At 43.7% G+C, this 20,279-nt stretch overlaps 1 long non-coding RNA gene across 1 annotated transcript in view; it reads right to left on the bottom strand.

Moving 5' to 3' along the window:
- Positions 1-264: 264 nt before the first annotated feature.
- The window catches only part of LOC134738895 (uncharacterized), a 32,933-nt gene continuing 12,918 nt past the window's right edge, over positions 265-20,279 (bottom strand). The window contains exons 2-4 of the long non-coding RNA XR_010125127.1: positions 4,011-7,455; positions 1,535-1,689; positions 265-605 (exon numbers count right to left, since the gene is read on the bottom strand). This is a non-coding gene — a long non-coding RNA (uncharacterized LOC134738895). The remainder of the gene's footprint in view (positions 606-1,534; positions 1,690-4,010; positions 7,456-20,279) is intronic.

Genomic DNA, 20,279 nt, shown 5'->3' with positions numbered 1-20,279 from the left:
CTCCTGCCACAGTGATTGTAGAAGGATGTGCCAAGAGGGAGGTGCTGCGAGCCTGAGCTGCAATGTATAGAAGTCTCAACTGACCCTGTGGTGGCAACGCAGCCTTCTTATTTAAACCACTGATATTTTTGGTCTTATTTTTTACTGCAGCACAACCTCACCCACCCTGAGTAGCATCATGAGTCATTTGCAAACAGTTGAAACTTCAAATGTTAACTCTGTGAAATGCAAAGTTATTCCACATTCAGCTCCTCTTTATAACCATTTATTTTTTTTTTTTTTACAAAACCCACCATGCTTTGTCAAGTCAAATTTTTGTATCTGCCTTTTTGGAATAAATTTCTCACATGGACAAATTAGCATTTTCTCTTCTGATTTGACCTCAGGACCTCAGGACCTCAGGACCTTTGACCAAGGACCCAGGGATTCACCACTCATCCTGTTGAATACTTCCCATAGATCTTTGAGCTTGAGGTCAGTAGTGATCACTTCTTGGCTCCTGCCTTCTATGACTCTTGAGACATTTCTTTAAAATTCCGTTTCCTGCTCTGATCCCAGGTCAGAAGCTCTTGTGCATAAGCAGGCCTGGTGTCCATCAACATTCACTATCAAACAAGAATGTCAGGGTGAAGGCCTTTCCCACAGAAACACCAGGTACAGCTAAGGGAAGCCATAGGAAGTGGGTCATTAGCCCAGAAGAGTGAAGAAAACTGATTCGTGAATCAAAAGGACATTACCCACTGTTCCACTAAAGAAGATACAGACTCGAACCCTATTCTGCATTTACCAATCCACTGATGAGTGACCAGCTCTGAAGGCTGATGGGAATCTTTGCCCCTTTAAACCAACCAAGAAGCTCATTTACACATTAAAAAAGAAAAAAAAATCCATTTTAGACAATGATTTTCTGGCTTAATGGTGGTAGAATAACTGTGATTCTCACTCTGTAACTCTAAAAAGATATTTTTTCCTCCATGCACATAAACATTTCTCCATCTCTCTGGGGTCTTGGCATATCAGGGATCCAACAGTTTTTAAAGTAGAGGAAAACCAGAGCACCCAATCCAGCATCAACATCCTAATTAAGGTCAGCCCCTCTTGGGTAACCCTTAAGCTGCACATGTTCGTGTTCCAATGGTTCTGGTTTTAATGTTTTCTTAATTTCTCCACTATACACCCAACTGAAACCACCCAAAGCTACTTAGATGCTCTGTCTTAAAGGTATAGAAGGATGCCTGCAAGAGAAAGCTGATAGCTTGATAACTCTTCTTGCAGAACCAGCTGAATCTAGAGACTGAGTAGTAACCAGCCATCTGGTATGATTTCAGGGCTCTATGTACCATTGCCTTCTTCCTGGATTGCTATGTGCCCTCAATCCTACCATTACTGCTCCTTTCAGGCTGAGACACCAAACACTCCTTTTAAAGTAAAAACAGCATATAATTGGAAGATTGAATCAGTCAGCACTCTCGGTTGCATGCAACAACAACAAAACCTACGTTAAATAGCTTTAAATTAAATAAATTTATAGTACCAGATAACTAGAATGTGGAAGGAGTAGCTCATTAGTTTCAGGCACAGCCGGATCCAGAGGCTCAAATGTCAGCAGTTCCTGATGAGTGTCTCTTGATCCTTCTGCTCCTCTTTTTCCCTCTCAGGGCGGTTCTTAGAGAGCATCTCCTGCTGTGGCTGCAAGACAGACTAAGCCTGGTAGAAAAGAGCCTCTGGCACTCCCAGAAGCCACAACAAAAGTCTCATTGCATCTCATTGGACCTAAGTGTCACATACCCATCCTGGACCAGTTAGAGCTGTGGAAGAAAAGAGCCTGATGGTTTTAGTCCACCTGACACAGAGGGTTGGTCCAGCCATCGGAGGGTGGTTACCCAGGGGAAACTGGGATTCAGTTACCCAAAGATGGTACAATAGGTTTTGGATAGCCAAAAATAAATACACTACAAAGTTCATATTCTTTAAAGAGATTTATAAACAAGAATGAGATGCACAGAAGCAAAGTTTCACTATCCCTGTCTAAAGGTGAAACCACTAACTTATTACCTGGGTTGACATCTCAGATTAGATACCTGTGACCTTGGAAAGAGAAGTCCTATTAGTGTTGGGACACAAACCAGGAACGTTTGAACTGAGGAAAGGAATTCAAAGGTCCTAAGATGGAGAACTGGCCAAGTGAGGCACAAGGGAATGGAGGCAACCAGCAGAATGGAGGGAGGTTCTGGATGGATCCTCAATAGAAAGAAGAACATAACAACAATGAGGGCAGCCATGGATGATGGGCTTGCTATGTGCCAGACACTATGCTAATCACTCTCTGCGTATTAACATATTCACATTTCACAGCAATTTTAATGTTTACGAAACTTACTTCCATTTTACAGTAAGACAACTGAGACACGGAGGGCTTGATAAAGCTAGTGGTGGTGATGCTGAGACTTGAACTCAGGCAGTCTGTTCCAAAGTTCACATGCTCAGACAAGATATGGAAGAATCGCTCAGAACCAGAGCACCAGAACGGTGATGCTGGCAGTAGATGGTGAAGCTCCTTAGAGCAACTGTCTCTTCGTGAGTGATGGGGAAACTGGGGCCTCCATAATTGGGCACTGTTCCACCCCAGGATATTAGTTAGGACCCCTTCCTTCGGTAGCCAGCAACAGAAAATGCAGACCAGACTTGTTTCAGTAAGAAGGGAATTTGTTTTCTCCCAAAACAAAATAACAAGATATCTAAGTATGGTGCTGGTTTCAGGGACAGTAGATTCTGGACTCAATTCAACTTGACTCAGTTTCCCTGATGCCTTGACTCTATCGTCAGCTGTGTTAGCTTCATTCTGCAGCTCTAGATAGCAAGTTATGGCACAGCCTCATCATCCAAGTTTCAATCCTGCAGAAAAGGGCCACAAGTTTCCAGGGAAGTCCGGAGACTCATTCTGATTGGGTCACGTTAGGTCATGTGCTCACTCACCCCTGATAAATTGCTGTTGCCAGGGCACACCACATGGTGATTAGCTTAGCTCTGGAAAAGCTACATACTGATTGGCTTAGCTCTGGAAAAGCTGCATGCTGATTGGCTTAGCTCTGGAAAAGCTACACGCTGATTGGCTTAGCTCTGGAAAAACTACATGCTGATTGGTTTAGCTCTGGGTCTTGGGCTCGAGTTCTCACTGCAGCTAATATAGATTGAAATATAGAGGGGAGACTTTTCAAATGAAAATGGTGAAGATAGGAGTTTTGTTTCTAAAATAAAGTGATAGAGGTGCAAGGACTAAAGAACAGCTGTTCGTAATACGCAGTCTCCTATGTGAGAAAAGTTTATTGTTTTCTTAGCTTATATTGCAGCAAATTCAAATGCATGTAACCCACAATGACCTCTTCCAGGCTGTTATCTTGTAAAGTGACCCATATCCTTTCATCTATTTCCATACTCACCTATGTGTGTTTGGAAAATAGATTCGAGGCCAGGCGCGGTGGCTCACGCCTGTAATCCCAGCACGTTGGGAGGCAGAGGCGGGCAGATCACCTGAGCTCAGGAGTTTGAGGCCAGTCTGGCCAGCATGGCGAAACCCCGTCTCTACTAAAAACATACAAAAATTAGCCGGGCACGGTGGCAGGCACCTGTAATTCCAGCTACTCGGGAGGCTGAGGCAGGAGAATCGCTTGAACCAGGGAGGCGGAGGTTGCACTGAGCCGAGATCGTGCCTCTGCACTCAGCCTGGGTGACAGAGCCAGACTCCATCGCAAAAAAAAAAAAAAAAAAGAAAAGAAAAAGAAAGAATCAAACTCAAAGACATTATGTTAAATAAAACTAAGCAAGTTATAGAAAGGATGCTTTTAGTATAATACTGTTACTATAAAGATTTGAAATATGCCAACCAATAAATATAATATTTGGGACTATTAAAAAATTCAGTAAAAATGTTACTATAAAGATTTGAAATATGCCAACCAGTAAATATAATATTTAGGACTATAAAAAATTTCAGAAAAAATATAATATACCTGAGCAAGACAAGAAAATGAAGTTAGAAGATGGCTACTTCTTGGTGAGAGAGCAGGAGATCTAATGGTAGAGGAGTGCCGAGGAAGCCTCAAAGGTACTTCTGAAGTCTGATTTCTTATGGTGGAGGGATGACTGCCCAGGGGCTTATTAACTAACATTTTGTTAGTCTGTATGTCTAAAAGGCTTCTCTAAAAAATAAAAATAACAAAAATCAAGTAGCAAGTGCATGGCCCATGACCAATGCATCACTTTTGCCCTGAAATGATGTGATGTCTGTCCCACGTGAGTCTGTGAATCTTCTTAGATAACCTCAAAAGTATGAGGATGCTCAACTCGTTCTCCTTAGCAGCAGGCTCCTGCTCACTCTGTCCTCCTGGATCCCTTTGGATTTGTCTTGCTGGCTTGTTGAGGAGTGGAGACGCCCTCCTCCCTGAAGCATTTCCTCACATGGTGATTTGTCTATTGAGCATCAGTCAAGATCCCGGGAGGACCTGCAGGCGCGGCTGTTTCCCCACAGGGACCTGGACCTTCTCCAACTGCCCAGAACCAGGAGACCCAATGTCAGGAGCGACTCTGTGCTGGGATCCAAGTGGAACCACAGGTCTGTGCAGCAGGAGGCGAGAAGCTCATGACTACAGAGAGAGGCATGGCTGGGGACCTGGTGCCTCTGCCCCGTCTCCATCTCTGCACCTCAGGGCAACAGAACACTCCAGACCTCTCTCACAGTGGCCAGTGTGACCTGAGGCTGCCCATCTCCCCGCCAGCCTGTCCTGAGTATGAAATTCCAGCATCGGAGAGTCCTTCCTTTTTGGTTTTGCTTCTTTCCTTTTTATAACTGAGCATCTTCCAGGCAAGATGGCTGATTGAGCCATACCTGTCCACCTGCGGCGGGGCTTCTGGCTGGCTGATGGAGGCATGTCTCTGGGGTACAGCAGAGCTCAGGGTGGGGACAGAACAGGGGGAGCTGGGAGGCAGAAGAAAAACCCTGCAGGAGACGCCCTACAAGCTTTTTTCCATCCTGCCTGCTTTTCCCTGGGGAAACCCAAGTCTACGCTGGTGGTGGGGGCAGGGGAAGAACTGCTTTATCTTAAAGTCAATCATTGATGACACCTCCTTTCACTGAGTATTGATTGGGTTAGGGTGGGTCTAACAGATAAACAATTCTTAAGAATTCAAGTTTAGCAAGTCGTTTATAACCAGAAGCTCCTGCATTACTTACAGAAAACAGATAACAAGCCTGCGGCAGAGGCAGATCAAGTACCAAGAAGGAGGGAAAGATTTATGCGGCCCTAAGTCAACAAGAAAAACCACAGTGAGAATCAAAGTGTCAGCGTCTGCAAAGAAGATTCCCTCAGAGCTGTTCTCTCTGCTTCCAGATAAATGGAAGTGAGAAAAGTATATCTATTAAAATGCGTGTGGCTGTCAGCAACCAAAGACCTGATTAACAGATCTGAAGAATCATATAGATTGTCCCCTGTAACAGAGGGGATGAAGAATGCAGCTCAACCATATCTGTCTCTCTGCTCTGCCTTCCTTAGCAGATTGACTTGTCCTTAAGCATGGCTCCTCATGCTCACAGAAAGGCTGCTTCGGTTCCAGCCTGTTGTTCTCAACCAATTATTTTCAAAGGCAGGAAAGAGAGTTTCTTCTTGTGCCTCTGTTGCATTACGAAAGAAAATTTTTCCTTGAACTCTTCCCACCTCAGAATATTGACTCTCTCGTTGCATTGGTCAGGTTTGGGTCCCATAGCTGCTTCTGGATGCAAAGGAGGCTGAGCAAGAAGCATTTGGTATATTTGGGCTCTAGAGGAGGAGAAGCAAGCACCATGCAAGACAGAGATAGGGGGCTGGGGCTGCAGCGGGCCACATTGGGGGTGACCCTTAGCTCCCGCCTCATAAAGACAGCTAAAGCCTTCTGTCCAGTTTTATTTTGTTTTTTTCTCCTGGGGGCTACATGGCCATTTGGACAGGATTGTGTGTCATACATTACCATCCCTGAACCCTTACACTAAATTCTAGAAATGACACCCCCCATGAGTTATTGTGACAATGCAAAACTCTAGATGTTTTTAAATGAGCAGAACTGTCCCCTGTCTACATCAAAGATTCTTAAAATATGTGACTTTTGTTCAGGCCGGTGTGGTGGTTCACACCTGCAATCTTAGCACTTTGGGAAGCTGAGGTGGGAGGATTGCTTAACTCCAGGAGTTGGAGACCAGCCTGGGCAACATAGTGAGACCCTGTCTTTACAAGAAATCAAAAAATTAGGCAGACATGGTGGCGTGTACCTGTGGTCCCAGCTACTCAGGAGACTGAGGTGGGAGGATCACCTGAGCCCTGGAGGTTGAAGGTGCAGTGAGCTGTGATCGCTCCGCTGCACTCCAGCCTGAGTGACAGAGAGAGAAGGGGAGAGAGAGAGAGAGAGAGAGGCTCCTGGATTGAGGGGAGGGTTTCAGGGGGTGTAACATGTTTAATGTATCACATGGAGCACCCACCCCCAGTTTCAACCAGAGCAGCTGGGTTTCTGGCCAGTTTTACAAATTGAGATTTTATAAAAGGTTTTCTTTGCAGAAAATATTTATATTTGGAAATAGTTGAGAATGACTATTTGAGTCTCAGCTGGCGTTGGGTGAATTCAAACTGTCTTTTTCAGGAGAACAATCAGTCAACATGGTTATTTTACTCAGCAAATATGTCAGACTAAATTTTTGATAGTTGATAGAATAAATTGTGGCTAGTTGACAGATTGCATTTTCTTCTGTTTCTTCCTTTCAGGGGGCATCTGTTTTTCAGATTCAGCTTTTATTCTCACCAGAAATGGATCTTAGAAACCCTTGTGTGTGCTGGCCTTAGAGTCATGGAAAACATTCCAGGCAAAGTAATCCTGGCTGGTGGCCAGATTGTTTCTTTTTGTTTGGGTGTTTAACAAATTTTTTCTTCTAATTCATGCATCTATGGTGTGTTAAGGAAAATGGGATAATTTAGGTTGTGTTTTTTTCTTCTTCTTCCTTTAGAATGGAAAAATAAAACTTGGCTAGAGTTGACTGTCTCCTAATCCCCAATAGGAACCTGACATTTTTATGTTGCTTTTTCACCGTCTCCAACCTGGCCTGAGGTGCAGGTGGGGAGCTGCTGGTAGAGTGTTACCATAATCCCACCCAGCATGACAGAGACCTGCCTGGGGGCTTCAGGGGAGACTGAAGAGTCCCAAACACATCTCTTGTCTAGGGTGATGAAAAGCTGATCTGGGCTTGGTACCAAATATTACTTATCAGATTCCAAGTGGCATTGTCTTCATGGAACCTGGTCCTGCTGGAGTGCTTGTTGAGGGTGGGCTCCATCCAGAGAGCAGGAGGGGCATCTGGGCACTGGGCAAGGTGGATTCAAGACCCCCGGTGCAGGTCCTGGCTGTGACCACTGTTTGGTTCTGGCAAAGACCAGGGCACTATGGAGATGGGGAAACAGAAAAGAAAATGATTCATCTGGCTGGGAGCCCAGAAAATGTATGCTAATGCCTTTGTACAGGCAAAAATAAGATTATAAAGAGACATTGCAAAAAAAAAAAAAAAAAGCCCAACCTTAATCCATTAACATGGAAACTAATAATGTGCTGAGATTCAAAGAGTCAGAGAGAGAACCGTCACATGAGTCAAGTTGTTTATGAAGTCAATTCTTTCCTGTCCACATCCCGTTCTCCTTCTTGATAGACATTGCTAGAGTTCACAAATAACCCTAGCCTCCTACTTCTTCCAGGCCCACAGGACACACACACTCCTCTACCCCTTACCCACATGTCATGAATAGGCATGTGACCTCTCTCAGCCATTGAAATCTGAGAGAAAGCAACAGGTGCTATTGCCTTATGATTACAATTTTATTATTCAGGATACAGATCAGGACTAGCCGAATGAAGAGACATATAGCGCAAGGTCTCAGAGGGTCTTCAACATGAAGCTTCTGTGCCCTCTCCATGGAACAAGGGCACTCACCTGCCTGGCACATCCAACCAGGAAGTTCCACTGAGCTTCTAACAGGTGCTAGTTCTAAGGAGAAGCATATAAGAACTACAGTGTGATTGGCTATGCTGTTTTTATGCTGTGGTGGTCTTGGGAGCATGCATTGAGATGGTGCAGCCTCCAGCAGACTGGATCACGGAATGACTATGATGAAGGGAGCCCGCCACAAAGAACCCACATTGGACATAAAGTGTAAGTGGTTTTTAAAACATTTGTTGTGTTTGGCCCTAGAGATTTGGGTCTTATTTGTTACTGCAACCTAACTTTGTCCATCCTGATTGATATGCTCAACATCTTCCACCACAATATCCCATAGCTGGACACATTAGAGGCTCATGACTTCCTCTAAACCTACATCCCAAAGATTATCAGTTCTAAACTTCCTCCAGGCAAAAGAATCAGAATTGTTAGATGAGATAGCTGTTGACTTCAGCACATCAGGAATTGCTGCTCCAATACTGAATCTGATGAAAAAGAAAGGAGAATTTAAAAGTGCAGACATTGGAGAAAAACGCTTTAATGGTTATGTCAAAGGAGATTCAACTCAGAAATAGAAATAAAGTTGATCCTTAAACAATACAGATTTTAACTGCATGGCTCCACTTATACACAGTTCTTCCACCTCTGCCACCCCTAAAACAGCCCCACCTCTTCCTGCTGTTCCTCAGCCTACTCATCATGAAGATGACAAGGATGGAGACCTTCATAATGATCGACCTCCACTTAATGAATAGTAAATATATTTTATCTTTCTTATGATTTTCTTCATAACATTTTTTCTCTAGCTTACTTTATTGTAAGAATGTAGTATATAATACGTATAACATACAAAATATGTGTTAATCAACTGTACATGTCATCAGTCAAGCTTCTGGTCAGCAGGAGGCTATTAATAGTTAAGTCTGGGGGAAGTCAGAGTTCTACACAGATTGACTGTGTGGGGGTCATCCATGCCCCTAATGCCCACATTGTTCAAGGGTCAACTGTAGTCTGGTGACAGGTGGGAATTAACCTGTGGGACTTGGATGGTGATGCTATTTGGGATTACCTGAGCTCAATAATTATTGTCACCCCCATTGTGAGTATCTTAAATCTATTAAGAAGTGAGAGGAGAAAAGTATGTTGTAACAAGAGGCTGGACAACATGTCTCACCCACAGCTACCGAAATCAAAAGGCTCCAGTTGCTTTTATTCCTATAAAGGATAAGATGTGGGCTGGGTATGGTGGCTCACACCTGTAATCCCAGCATTTTGGAGAGGTCAAGGTGGATTGATCACTTGAGCCCAGGAGTTCAAGTCCAGCCTGGATAACATGGCAAAACCTCATCTCTACAAAATAATACAAAAATTAGCTGGGCATGGTAGTGCCTGCCTGTAGTTCCAACTACTCAGGAGGCTGAGGCAGGAGAATTACCTGAACCCAAGAGGTTGAATCTGTAGTGAGCCCTGATTGCACCACTGCACTCCAGCCTGGGCAACAGAGCAAGACCCTGTCTCAAAAAAAGTAATGAGCTGTGAAGATATGTAAAAATGTTGGCAAACTGCAAGTATAAAACACCAAAATCAATTTCATTTTATTTAAAAAAAAAACTTGGCTCAGTGTAGTAGACAAGTGTTGATTTTGGCCCACATACACACACACACAAACATTATTTTTAGTAACAAAATATTCCCCATATATTTTCCAGGAGACCACCCCCTATCCTGCCATTTCAAGCCAAGAGAAATAAAAACATATGTCCAAATAAATATGTGTCTATGAATGTTACAGCAGCATTATTCATAATAGCCAAGAAGTGGAAACAGCCCAAACCTCCATCAATTAGTGAATGAATAAAAAAACAAACAGAACTGTGGTGTATCTATATTATGAGCTATTATTCAACAACAAAATTAAACACACTATGATATACACCATGACCTGAATGAATCTCACAGACATTATGCTAAGCAAGAAAAGCTAGAAAATAAAACTAATAAATAATAAATAATGTTTGTAAAAAAGAAAGAAAATCAAGTTTAACAAGTCACAGACTTATGACTCCATTTATAATGACGTTTTCAAAATGAAAACTATAGGGATTAGGGATCAGATTAGTGGTTGCCAACAGCTAGGGAGAGAAGATTGACTACCAAGGGGCCACATGAAGAAATTGTGAGGGTAATGCAGCTGTTTTGCATCGTGATTTTGGTGGTGGATAGGCCAATCAACACATGCGTTATAATCTATAGGCCTCTATGCCCATGAGAGGTCCATTTTACCATAGGATCATTTTATAAATAAAATTATTTTTAAAAATCTTTTGTGGATTAAATTTGGCTTTGGGCTCTAAAATTGATCTCCTGGATCAGAAGCTCTTTGGATGATCCTACTTTATTAAAGTTGAAGCTTTAAAGAAAATATACATATTCCATTCTTGAGCAAGTTGATTCCCTGAGGTTTTTTTAAAAGTAAAATTTAACATTAATTTTGATTTTGTTGGCATTCCAGCCAATTAGCATAGTTCATTAGAATGTTTGGTTCAATCCAGGTGACTAAAAGTGCTTATTTATATAATTAAATACATATGTAAAAAAGTCACATTTCAGAAAATATGTAAATGCAATTTTTAAAAAAGGAAGGTGCTTGATTTATGAGGCTCATCTTTCTTCGGGAGCTCTGAAGTTTCAAATCCTTCTGCAATATTTATTATTGTTCAGCTGTCTCTTAGAGAGGAGACTATGGGGTCTCTGTAACCCAGATCCTATTTACTTATTTGTTATTTAAATATAATTATGATAATAATAATAATTATTATTATTATTAGATACAGGTCTTGCTCTGTCACCCAGATTAGATTGTAGTGGTATGATTATAGCTCACTGCAACCTTGACCTCCCAGGTTCAAGGGATCCTCCTACATTAGGATTCTGAAGAGCTGGGACTATAGGCATGCACCACCAGGCCTGGCTAATTTTTTAAATAATTTTTATTTCATTTTACTTTTCTCAAGATGGGGTCTTGCTATGTTGTTCAGTCTGGTCTCAAACTCCTGGGCTCCAGTGATCCTCCCACCTCAGCCTCCTAAATCACTGGGATTACAGGCCTGAGCTAGTGTGCCCAGCCACAGATCCTATTTGATCTAATCATTTAAGGAATAGGAGGAAGAAGAAGTGCAGTAAGAAAGAAATAGATTGTGCCACATATTAGTCTGTTTTCACACTGCTATAAAGATACTACCCAAGACTGGGTAATTTATACACAAAGGAGATTTAATTGACTCACAGTTCTGCATGGCTGGGGAGGCCTCAGGAAACTTACAATCATGGTGGAAAGGGAAGCAGTCATCTTCTTCACAAGGCGGCAGGCGAGAGACAGCAAGCAAGAGCAGGGAAAACTATCTTATAAACCCATCAGATCTTGAGAGAGCTCCCTCACTATCAAGAGAACGACATGGGGAACCATCCGCATGATCCAGTCACCTCCCTTCATTGACACATGGAGATTACAAGTGCAGATGACATACGGGTGGGGACAGAGAACCAAACAATATCATGCTGCTTTTTGTCTTTGATGGAGGTTGAAAGATAATTTTTTTTTTTCAACAAAGAAGACAGAGGAAGCACTGGCAAAGAGGAAAGGGAGAAGTCAAAAGCACTGCCAGGTCTTAGAGCAAACTCTATGAAAAGAGACACTCGGGTGCGTCAGAGGCTCCAGATTTCCCTTCCTTCTTCCTTATTAACTGAACCCTGATGTTAATTGAAGAGATTGTATTCCCAGCTAAAAAAAAATTCCCAGGCTCTCTTTAATCAAATGTTCACGTGACACAGACCCAGCAAATGTTTACTCAACATAAGCTACTGGGCAGGACTTCTGGGAAAATGCTTTAAAAGGAGCTGACTCAGCAGGCAGGTGTCTGTTGCCATTGTCTATCATGTTGGCTGGAACTGTGGTGGCCATTTTGAGAGCATGAAGACAGGGCTCACCACAAAGATAGGGTCATGGAAATCCAGAAAGGGCATGGGTCCCAGATGCTATCATGGAGCTACCATTCCATCCCTGGACTACCTGCCTCTAGACTTATTTAACATGAGGAAAACTAAACCCCTAAGTTACTTGGAGAGGGGCTAGGGGTCTCTGTAATTTGTAGAACTTGTAGCCAAAACAAGTCTCAAGAAACTTCATGCCTATTTTTCAACCACCCATAACAAACCACCTCCTGATGTGACAGTGCCTATATCTCTCCTCTTTCCAGGGGGGCCCTTCCTTGAACTGAAATGATAGATATTTCTGCCACTTTTCCATTTGCATGGAAAACATTAAATTATAATATATCATTTTCATTTCACGGTACCATCAAATACATCTTTGAAGTCAATAATAATAAAGCTCATCCCAGCAGTAATTTCCTGATCATCAAATTTTTGAATATATAGTTTAATTTGTTATCCCTGTTGGCAAGGCAGTTGGTGGGTGTGCTACACCCTGGAGATTTCACTGTTATTTTTCCAAAGGGATGTAAGTCAATCTTCAGATAACTTTCGATTGTATACATTGTTAAGAGACACCATAGAATCAGGAAATCAAAAAGCTAGATAGAACTTCAAGAAAAATTCTAGCTGAGATATTGTTTATGTAGTAGGGTGAACATTTGCAAGAGTTGTCCGCAAAGTAATCTGGTGGCAATCCAAAGCTTTTCTCAGTCTTATGAAAAACTATGGATATTCTAGGACACATTCAGGAGGGTGACCTTCCTGTTCCTCTACCCAGCTCTCTCTGATTCAAGCATCTCTGAGGTCCCCATGCCTCCATTATTAATGATGTGGATCAGACTTGGCTATGAGTTGCAAATAGCAGAATCTACTCTAACTAGTTTAAGCCAAAAAGGAATGTATTCAGTGACTCCCAGAAGCTCTGCAAGGCCAGAGAATCAAGCTTGGAGGCTGTATAACAGCAACAAGGCAGACCTACAGCTACTGGTGGTGCTGGGCACATCACTGACACAGACAATAGGGGACAGTGTGACAGCCACCAACCCCCAACCCCTCACTGCTCTGTAGCTTCTGCAAGCCCCGTATGTCTCTTCAGTACCCTCTGCAGAATGGTCTCTGCACACTGCCATCTTTTACACAACCTTCTCTTCTTAACGAGAGTCTAGTTCGTACCCCTCTGATCAGTGCACTCCATGTCACATGTCTGCCGTCTAGCTGTAAGGCAGATGGGAATGTAGATTTCTGGCTTTTCTTTTGGGGATGTGCAGACACATCAGGGAAAAATTTCCCTGACATATAAGAGTTTTCAGAAGGTTCTGGAAACCCACAAATCATGACCAATGCCATTATCAGTCATACTCCCAGCACAGGTATTGGCACAGGTATTGTAGCTCAGCTCTTGACCACAGTAACATCACTTCCCATTTCCAGGCTAAAAATTGGCAAAGGAGCATAAGAAGAAGAAGAAGAAAAAAAAGCAGATTCAAATTTCCAACTGCCTGGTTGAGAAACACAAAGAAGGGAGTTAATGATAGGTACAGAAAAGTCATGATATAAATTCCAGATGTTATTCCAGAAAAAGGTGTTTTTGGCATGAACTTGTAATTCTAATGTAATAAAAACCATTTCATTTTAGAAGAAACAGTGTCTAGTTTTCCACATATGTGCGTGTGTATCAAAGTATGATTCTCAAATGTTAAAAGCATAATTCTCATGAGCTGGATGGTAAGCATTTGTCAAATCTATTTCATTAATAATGGAACTAATAGGATGGCAAAGTTGATTCAAAGTAGGGTATAAGAACAAGGATTCCATGCAGTCAATCAAAAAGAAGAAATGCTGCCATTCAATTGCTGAGTTAGCTACAATCACTTCAATATCTTAATGGTCAATAACGTTATAATTTGGGGATTATCTTTAGTGCCATCAGAAAAGAAAAACCTTCTACTTTATAAGTTTCCTATATCTTAACCTCTAATAATGTTATAATTTGGGGATTATCTTTAGTGCCATCAGAAAAGAAAAACATTCTACTTTATAAGTTTCCTATATCTTAACCTCTAACTTTTCAGAATTATAAAATGTCTGGGCCCTAACAATGGTAAATAGGAAGTCAAACAAAGTCACATCTCATGAGGGACTCAGGTCCCACCACATGGACTTGTTAGACTGCCCTACACCTTGACACTATGTGTCTCAATCATCTTTATACCTCATTTTCAAGTTTTCAATATTTTTTAAACATATATGAGCTTTCCCCCATACCTCAAAGATAAATATATTGGTTTGACTGGGGCTTTTTCCCACTTAACACTTGTTCACTCACTCATTTATCCAGCAAACATTGATTGGGCTTCCGTTCTGTGTCAAGAACTCATGTAGACAAAAATAAATTAGACATAATTCTAACCCAAAGAAACAAAAACCTGAAGTTAATTCTTACAAAGTTCAATAACGGAGTTGTTAAAAATAATAACAAATTGCTGTGGGATGGAGGGGAGGAGGAAGCAGTTCTGCCTTCAGTTTGGAGGTCAGAGGTGCAAGTAAGTTAGGCAGGCAGCCTCAACGTTTCTTAAAAACCTACTAGGTGGGCCAGGTGTGGTGGCTCACGCCTGTAATGCCTGCACTTTGGGACACTGAGGCGGGTGGATCACTTGAGGCCAGGAGTTTGAGACCAGCCTGGGCAACACGATGAAACCCAATCTCCACTAAAAATACAAAAATTAGCCAGACATGATGGCACATGCCTGTAATCCCAGCTACTTAGGAGGCTGAAGCACGAGAATTGCTTGAACCCAGGAGGCGGAGGTTGCAGTGAGCGAGATCGAGCCACTGCACTATAGCCTGGGCGACAGAGTGAGACTTCATCTCAAATAATAATAATAATAATAACAATGCCTACTAAGTGCCAGACATATCCCAGGCTGTAAGAATCCCAGGATGTGTTGCTTGTGCACATGGGCTGGGGCAGGCCTCTGGTGCTGTAGACCGGCCAGTGCCCGTTCCCCACTCTTCTGCCCCGGACTTCAAGTTCCCCTCGAGGATCCCATGCCCACTTGGTCACCATCTCAGTGGAATGGATGACCAAGGTGCTCTGCCAGAGAGTGAGCGTGGGGCCCAAGCCCACACTTCCCTCCTGGGAAATTTTACCTTGAGGGGACTGATACAAGAAACAAGAGTGAGTAGTCCCTCACCCCAAAATGTATGCCTCAAAGAGATTTCTCAGACTTGACCCAGGTCTAGTCCTTCTGTCACCTGGTCCCTTAGCCCCTCTGTGTTCTCCGAGTTACCCCACATCCATCCATAGATCCCTGTTTTGGTAAGGCTGACCAAAGCCAGCTTCCATTGCTTGCAGCCAAAGGATCCTGGCCGGTGAATGCAGCAGCTGGAGGAATGTGCCAAGGAAGGGAGGTGGGTGGCCTTGCAGAAGATCCAATACCAGCAACCCCCACCCTGTCTACCCCTCTCCCCCATCCAATATGTTCACAGTCTTTACCATGGGATGGGACCACGGCATGACTCTTTTGAGAGACTGACAAATCCCAGGTAGGGGAATTCACCTTCTCAGCCCCAAAGTCACAGTTTTCAGCCCCTTTTGGCTACCAGGCGTCATGCCAGGAACAGAGGATGTAATTCCTGCCCTTGAGGAACTTCTGTAAATGATTTAAAAACACTTGCAGGATGGACCCGAATTTATCCACATGAACTTGATGAGAAAATGCTCCTATCATGTGCATTTCATACCTGATAGGATTTGGATGTTTGTTCCCTCCAAATCTCATGGTAAAATGTGATCCCCAGTGTTGGAGGTGGGGCCTGGTGGGAGCTGTTTGGATCACAGAGGCGAATCACTCACGAAATGGCTTGGTGTCCTCCCACGGTAATGAGTTCTCTTACAATCTGGTTGTTAAAAAGAGTCTGGAACCTCCCCAATCCCTGCTCTCTTGCTCCCTCTCTCACCATGTGATACCCAGACTCCCCTTCACCTTCCACCATGAGTAAAAGCTTCCTGAGGCCTCACAAGAAGCAGACGCTGGTGCCGTGCTTCTTGTTCTTCTTGTACAGTCTGCAAAACTGCGAGCCAAATAAACCTCTTTTCTGCATAAATTACTCAATCTCAGGTATTCCTTTACAGAAACATAAAGCAGATGAATACAACATCGAAAGGAGAGAACTGAACTGACTTGTGGAAGCCCTAGCTTCCTCTGGAGGTCAGTTTCACTGGGGGAAGGAGCTGCCCTTGCTGTGAGGCAGGCATCGTGATTCTGTCAACATGGCAGACCAAGCCCAGTGCTTGAAATGTGTGGAGAGTTTGTATCGTCAGCATACAAGAGACCCAACTGAGTTGACTTTCTTACTTCCCCCAGCATTAACTGGAAATTCCAGCCCTTCAAACAAAAATGGCAGGCCATCTGTGGTTTAATATTTGAGCTGCTTTCTGTCTCTCAGCTATTAGAATTTTTGCCTGGGAGATTTAGAGATGGAAGCCCCTCATAATTGGGTCAAGAAGACAGTGGCAAGGGAATGAAGAGAAGGCTTAGCCTCTCCCTCCATTCTTGTCCTGGAAGGTTTGTAGGAAAAGGAAGCATTTCTGCAATATCCACTCTCGATAGCACCTGTTCTTGGTGGGCAGTGGATTGCCAGGGTGACTTCTCAACAACTTTTATTCTAAAATTAAAACAAAAGCATAATTTTCCAAAGACATCAGGTAGCACGGGCCATGCGGCTGCATCTGATCCATTTCCCTGGCAGGAAGTACGTGGCAGCGCAGGACGGAGCCCTCGGCGCTGGTGTTCAGCATGGCTGCGTTGGTTTTATTAGTTTGTCTTTTGTATTTGGAAAAATACAGAACATTTGGCCAAGGATCTGTCTTTATTGAATGGCCCCGCATACCGTGGTCAACACATCAAGCTGGCATCTATTCCAAAACACACCATGAGGAAAAGCAGAGATATGACGTCTCTTATCTTCCTGAGCGGTACAAGCCATGTGACAAGTAAATGGGTGGGTTTGATGGAGTGTAAGACAGCTTGTCATCCAACAGCTAAGTGGCCTTGTTTCCTTTCCCTGGGATAATATTGGATTTCATACCGATAGCATCAACAAGAGAAAGGCTCGTACCTAACAGCTAATTTCTGAAGAACATATGTTTCTGCTCAATTTAGGCACCTTTATGGCCCCTTGTGACATTGCAATACTTTCTGCTGCAAAACAGACCTCATTCGACTCATCTGTCTTACATCTAATTCAAGTCAAAACCAGTAAAGCGAGCCAACTCCTGGCCTATTTGTAATTCTTCCACAAATTATTGTCGCTGATTCTCTCGTGCTACAATTTTTTTTCAGGAACCAGCAGCTGAAAAAACAAATGCTGATCAAATTGCAGATCTCATTTGCTTTTCTGTATTATTCTCTTAAAAGAGGAAAGTCACAAATTGGGATCCTAATGGGACGACAAGTCTCATCTCTATAGATACTGTATTATTATTTTTATTTTTTAAAAATCGCAAACCCTGAGCACCTGTCTACCTTTAACTCCGTAAACACAAAGCGAATCCTTTGGCAATCTGCACACTTCTTGATAAACACAATACACTCCCACAGCTCAGCATTCAGGGTGCTCAGACCAGAAAGCTTAGAGTCAACCTGTATCGGGTTTTATTGTTCTCCTTCAAACCATTTTACAAAAACATCCCATCCATTTTACAACCACTTCAACCACACTTCAACCACTTCTGTCGCCACAACTGCTACTGTCATGGTCCATCACTATTGAAAAGGAAACCGTCTCCTCTCTGATTTCCCAGAGTCTGCATTTGCCCCAGCTGCTCCCCTATCCTATTCTGAGCACAATGTTCAGAGAAATCTTTCTACCTACAAGCCACAGGCAAGATTCCAAGATGGCCCCATGATTCCTCCTTCCCTCCTTTAGAGTCTGGGCAGAAACGAAATCTGATGGGATATCGTGCCATGGATTAGGTTGCTAACCGACTGAGTTTGAGTTGATCAAAGGTGAAAGAGTCTGGATGAGCCTGACCTAATCAGGCACATTATTGAAAGAAGCTGAGATCTTTGGGAAGGAACCATGGAGGGGACCATGTGGTGAGGGCCTGGGAGCAACAGCCAGAGGCTGAGTGTGGTGATGAGCTGACAGCTAGAAAGACACAGGGTCTTTGGCCCTTCAGCGCCAAGGAAACTGATTCTGTCCAACGACCTGGGGGAGTTTGGAAGTGGATCTTTCCCAAGTGGAGCCCCTAGATGAGGATGCAACCAACTAACATGCGGATTTCAGGCTTGTGGGGACCTGAGCAGAGAGCCAGCTCTAACATGCTTGACTCCTTTACCCACAAAAACCACACAGTAATAAACCTGTGTCATGTTCAGCTACTAAGATTGTGGTCATGTATTACACAGCAATAGAAAATGAAAATAATATTTCTTCCCTCTGTTCAAAACCCCTCAAAGTCCTCCTGAGTCACTAAGATAAAACCCAGATCCTCACAGAGGCCCATGAGGCTTTGTGGGTGTCTGGCCTCCCTGCCTCTCTGGCTTCTCTGTCCATGCATCTCCCTCCACTCTCCTGTGGCCATACTGGTCCCTCGCTGCTGCTGGAACATGCTCCTGCCTCAGGGCCTTTGCACTTGCTTTTCCCTCTGCCTTTCCCCAAGATATTAGCCTGTCTCCCACCTTTGTGGCCTTCAGGTCTCTGCTCCATGACAGCGTTCTCTAAGGATCCCCACTTCCACCCTACCCCCTTCCTGGCTTCATTTTCCCGCTCAGCATCAGCCTCCTCCTGGTATACACAAGACACATTTTGTCTTTTTTTTTTTTTTTTTTGAGATGGAGTCTCACTCAGTTGCCCAGGCTGGAGTGCAGTGGCGCAATCTCAGCTCACTGCAAGCTCCGCCTCCCGGATTTAGGCCATTCTCCTGCCTCAGCCTCCTGAGTAGCTGGGACTACAGGCGCCTGCCACCACGCCCGGCTAATTTTTAGTAGAGACGGGGTTTCACTATGTTAGCCAGGATGGTCTCGATCTCCTGACCTCATGATCCGCCCATCTCGGCCTCCCAAAGTGCTGGGATTACAGGCATGAGCCACCGTGCCTGGCCACATTTTGTCTTTTTATTGATTGTCCTTGACCAGAGCATGAGCTCCATAGCATCAGAACCTTGGTTTTGGATCCCCCGCTTTAGACTTTGAGTGAAAAACAGTGCCTGGCACATTGCAGACACTCAGTAACCTCTTGAATGAATGAATGAATGAATGAGGGGTTAGTTGGAAAACCAAGCAAAACAGAGGGTTCCTTGGAGCCTTAAATGCCAAGGGAAATGCGGCATGTGAACCTCAGGGTGTCTCTATACAGAAAACACCAAAACCACAGAGTTTCATGAGACTGTGTCGTTAGCACCTCCCAATCTTTGTGCTTTTTAAAGAAACCAATGAAACACAGTTTCCACCTTGGCATGTGCTTTTTGTTGTTTTGTTTTGAGATAGAGTTTCACTCTGTTGCCCAGACTGGAGTGCAGTGGCATGATCTCAGCTCACTGCAACCTCCACCTCCCGGGTTCAAGCAATTCTCGTGCCTCAGCTTCCCGAGTACCTGGAACTACAAGTGGGTCCCACTACACCCAGCTAATTTTTTGTATTTAGTAGAGATGGGGTTTCACCATGTTGCCTAGGTTGTTCTTGAACTCCTGAGCTCAGGAAATCCACACTTCAGCCTCCCAAAGTGCTAGAATTACAGGCGTGAGCCACCGCGCCCGGCCTTGGTGTGTGGATTTTTAATCAGCCTTTCTTTGCCTGCTCAGCAGCTACTGGAGCTCCTGGGTCCCCCAGATGCCCGACTAGTCATGGAGCCCTTTTCCCTTTGGAGAAAATGAGGCTGACATGAGCAGTTGCTGTGCTGCCTTTGTCAGTCAGGACCAAGACACACAGCACCAAATGTCAGCCAAAGATGAGATCCCCGCAACAAGGGGCTAATTGGTTGAAACATTTTGCATAATTGGAAGATGAGGTTAACAGCAATAAGGAAAATTCAGGTGGACGTCCAAGGGTTTATGAAGCAGACGCTGAAAAATAAATAGATCAGAGGGCGTCCAACTAGCCCCGCCTGACTCTGCTATTTCTCGGATAGTGATGGTGCCACAGAGAGGATGTGTGTTTGCTTAAAATCAAGGGCTGCAGAATTGGGTCAGGGACTTGGGTTGAAATCCAGCTGCCAGCTCTCCAGCTGTGTGACCTTGACAAGGCCTGCCCCCTGACCTTTCCCCAGTCTGTAAAGT

Source organism: Pongo pygmaeus, chromosome 21, assembly GCF_028885625.2.
Source record: "Pongo pygmaeus isolate AG05252 chromosome 21, NHGRI_mPonPyg2-v2.0_pri, whole genome shotgun sequence".
NCBI lineage: Eukaryota > Metazoa > Chordata > Mammalia > Primates > Hominidae > Pongo > Pongo pygmaeus.
This window is presented reverse-complemented; position numbering and strand designations above follow the sequence as displayed.